Source organism: Nicotiana tabacum, chromosome 9 (genome assembly GCF_000715075.1).
Source record: "Nicotiana tabacum cultivar K326 chromosome 9, ASM71507v2, whole genome shotgun sequence".
Classification (NCBI taxonomy): Eukaryota; Viridiplantae; Streptophyta; class Magnoliopsida; order Solanales; family Solanaceae; genus Nicotiana; species Nicotiana tabacum.
In genome coordinates this window covers 33,197,610-33,202,384 of record NC_134088.1, presented here as the reverse complement: position 1 = coordinate 33,202,384, position 4,775 = coordinate 33,197,610, and positions in this window count along the sequence as shown.

The window sequence follows — 4,775 nt, the reverse complement described above, 5'->3', positions numbered from 1 at the left end:
GAGACACAAATAAAGGTGGTGAGGGTTTTGTGTGCATGCATTTCTTTGAATTCTTCATCTTTCAGTTTCTTGCCACGTGCCCACTTCAATTTTAATTTTTTTTTTTTTTCGTCTATTTAAAAACAGGAAGAAAGAATTACAACGTACATCATTGTAATAAGTATCCTACTTAGCACATCTTATCTTCTTTCGAAAATGACTTTCCTATCTATTAGTATTGTGACAAAAATATATATTATAAAAGCATGTAATATTTTAATCGCATATTATGGGGCATTTGCATGTATATACTCACCTTTTGGGGTACTATTTAACCTATATCCGCTTTATAAAAAAAATACAAGCGTAATTACTTGTCGGGTAACTTCAGACATACGGGGCCTGAAGTAGCATTTTTTTCCTGAAGTGTGACCTTATCAAAGTAAAACTTCAAATATTTTTGTCTGAAGTTTGGCCTCACTTGCAAAAGCAATCAAAAAAACTTCATTTCGTAGTGCAAACATCAGACAAATTAGTCTGAAGTTCTTTAGTTTGTAGTGCAAACTTCAGACAAATTAGTCTGAAGTTCTTTAGTTTGTAGTGCAAACTTCGGACAAAATCAGCTTGTTATATTTGAACTTCAGATAATTTTTCCTGGCATGATAGTTGCAAACTTCAGACAAAAATTAACCTAGTAATGTCTGAAGTTTGGCCCTACAGTCCCAAACTTCAGTTGATGCTTCTTCGAGTTTTGACAATAAACTCTTGTTTTATTATTACGTACTTTGTGTTGGGATGTATTACTGTTAGAGCAGAGGCGGACCCAGAATTTTTATGCAGCGGGGGTACATTATTCTGCTCAACCAGTGCCCCCTAAATGCTTTGTGTTCAGGGTGCCAACTGCTTTAAATTAATCATTTTCAAGGTATATACGTATATATATAGAGGATTTCGGCCGAAGTTTACTGGGTCCGGTGACCCCTCACCCTTACACATGGGTCTGCCTCTGTGTTTGAGAGGCAGTGGCGAGTCTTTCTTTCTTCTTGATTTGTCACTTTGTCGAATTTCCAGAAACTATAACATGTTTGAGAGAGAAAAGAAGAAGAGGAAAAAGAAGAGGAGGAAGAAAGGAGCGCATAGGTCGCAGGAGAAGAAGAGGAGGCAACGACGGGTCTGAAGTTGTCAAAATTAGAGTATAGGTTAAATAATTTTAAAAATATGGGTATAGCTTAAATGTGGGCGACCAAATAAGACGCCACATGCAAATTTTATCATATTATGATATAATTTTTTCGGACAATATATGAAAGTAGAGAGATTTATATATACAATTGAAATTACATAGGATATATACGTAAATATCTGAAAAGTATGAATAGTTCTCCTTAATAGTGTTACTGTTGTGCTTTTGTCTCGGTAAACCACTTCAAAATTTAACTGTTGTTCATTCTATTTTATCTCACTACCTAATCTAATTATTCCAAAAAAAATAAAAAAATTGAAGTTTTAACTTTGTCCACTTATATATTATTGAACGAAATATTCATCGAATAGTTAGAATCGCGTGGTTGATATAAAAAGATAGTGACTTGTGTGCAGTTAATTGTCAAATTTATATCTATTTATATCATTCTATAGAAGTTTCTGTACACGTGCCGTGTCTCATATAAATTAGAACAAATTTGTTTAAAATAATATATTAAAGTATGTGTATAATGAATAATAAAAATTATAAAACGGAAAAATTACAAGCTCAATTTGATGAATAATTAGCCTATTTGAGTAAAAGATGATAATTTAAAGGTATTCAGTACAGTCCTGAAAGTTTTCCATATAAACTTAACATGCTTGTGACTTTTTACATGCTTTTTTGCACTAATATCATTTTTATTTTAAAACTCTTCCAAGAACTGACAAAAAGAAAAATACAATTTGTAAGTAAATAATGTCGAAGTAATATGACCTCAAGTTAGAATAGACTTCAAACTTTAAATATCACTATTTATCTGTTGTAGTTACTAGTTCTAACATATATGATTCTATATAAATAAGAAGATACTTGCACAGTAAACTTTAATTTGAATATCACCATTCATCTATCGTAGTTACCAGTTCTAACATGGATGATGATATATCTCAGAAAAAAAATACTTGTACAGTTCCATGAATACTCGTTGAAAGTAACAAAGAAAAATTAATATGAAATATAAAACTACCAGCACTGTATAACCACGTAGAAATAGATCTTGAAGGCATAGTGACTTGGAGAAGAATTTAAAATTCTTTTATATAAAAACGATAAAGTGACACTTACTTAAAACAATGAGAAGTCAGAAGAGGAAACTACAAATAATCCTCCTGTTGTTAATCTACATTCTTCAGCGTTTTGTTCTCTATTAGAAAGTTTTTGATAGAATACGAGTTGTTTGGTAAAGAAAAAAACCACTAAAAATATTATTTTTGAAGAGAAAGTCATCTTTCTTTGATGCATTTAATTTATTTTATTGTACTATATATGAATTTTTTAGACACCTTATTTTGCACTTTTATAGAATACTTTAAAGAATGTGAAAAGTTGTGCAAGAAAATTATTATTACTTCAGTAGAAGATGAAAGATCCAAACAATCAGTAATAAGTAAGAAAATTTATAATCCAGTAAAGAATGTAAGAAGCTATAGAAAGGCTATTAACATGGAAGATGGAAGAAACAAAACATAAATGTGAAATTACTTTACGTACACAGTAACATTAGAGGAGTAATATTTGATTGAAGGGCAAAATGGCCATTAAGCTTTTAATGGGTATTTTGATCTTTTAACTTTCCCTTTAGGTCTTCATATTTATAATATAGTATGATTTGTATAATAATCGACTATTTCTCTAATATTTAGGAATATTCATTTAATTAATTTCATATTATTTAGATATAATCATTTAATTATCTCCTAATATTTAGAATTTTGATTTTTCAATTCCTTTCGGTTCTTTAGAATTTGAAGCACTTTCGATTCATACTAGGGAAGCTTCGTTGACTTTTTATTCCAGTACACACTCCGTTCCAATTTATGTGAACCTATTTTCTTTTGGTCCGTCCCAAAAGAATGGCTTCTTTCTAAATTTGGAAACAATTTAGCTTAAACTTCTAACTCTACCCTTAATGAGAAGCTTTTATAACCACACAAATACTCTCGACCCTTTTTGACTTGTTTAGGACAACAAATTCCAAAAGTTTTTATTTTTTCTTAAACCTCGTGCCTAGTCAAACAGGTTCACATACATTGGGACGAACGGAGTAATATTTAGGAGTATTAAATTTTCACTTTTTAGGTTTAGGATATTTATTTTTAGTTAATAAAGTTTTGACAAATTAATTCATACTAGGAAATTAAAAGCACGAACGCATAAAAGTTTGAGAAATTAATTCAATCTAAGTATCATTAGTTAAACATTATTTTCCCTATATATGTAATTAATAATACGAATATCATGCTTGGAAAGCAACCTAGGGATTAGATTGGGTGTAATTGGATGTAATCACGTCATTTGGCATGTTTGTCTAACCAAGTAATTATCTGGTCAACATTGAATTGGGTGTAATTTGAAATGTAGGTTACTTTTAAATTTCTTCTTTTTGTTTTTATTTTAATTTATTTTCTATATAACTTTTTATTTCCATTAGTTTAATTTCTTTTTATTTTAATCTTTTTATTTTATTTTTAATTTTAAAATATTTTTTTTTTGTACATTAATTATCTTTTATTCTCTACCTTTACTTATTGTGATTCCATATAATTGCTCGTATATTTTATTTCTTATTTATTTTATTTTCTTCATTTAGCATGGTTGCGTTATAATTCTAGATTTTGAAACTAGACCTCCTAATATTAGAAATAATGAGTCATTAACAAACTTGGCATATAATGAGTGATGTCATTAAAGTAGAATTTCGTTGTTGAATGAGGATATCAATTTTTTATGTTTCTTAATCTTAAATTATATTGGAACTTGTTTTTATTATGTTGGAATTTGACATATGTTAAACTATTTTTTTTTAAATTTAAAATTGTGTTATATTTATGGTTCCAATTTACTTATTTTAGTAGTATTGTCTTGTTATTTCACATTGCATGTTGTTCATTATTTAGTTAGAATTAGTAGATTAATTTTGTCAAACATTTGAATAATGTTATGACATTATATTTATACATATTAACTTATTTTATCAAACATGTATTCCCTGATGTTCTTACAAAATGTATGTTTTTTATTTTTTATAATTAATTAGATTAAATACTATTAATTTGGAAAATATATATCAAATATTTTGCAATATTAGTTATAAATAAATGATTACTAATTAATGTATATTCAAGAAAAAATATGCATCTTAAATATCAAACCTAATATCATTTATACTTATAAAAATCATTTATAGGCATATATTATATTAACTTTTAACTTTTGATAATTACTTCATTTAAATTTTAATCTAATCGTGTACATACAATTGTGCAATCAAACAGTACGCTTGTAACTACACTGTAATTAATTATGATATGACAAATAAATAGGTCGTCGCAATTACTATGTAATTACTAGGCTGTGTAATTACACCAATTCCACTACCGAGTAGCTTTCCAAACAAACCCTAATATTTAGAACTTTGGAATTAATTAAAAATATTCGATATTCTTTTATTTGAATTATATGAAGAACATAATATTTTACTTATATTCCTATTTTTTTTCAATTTATATCCTATTAGAAATTCAAAATTGCGTACTCTTGTGTCAAT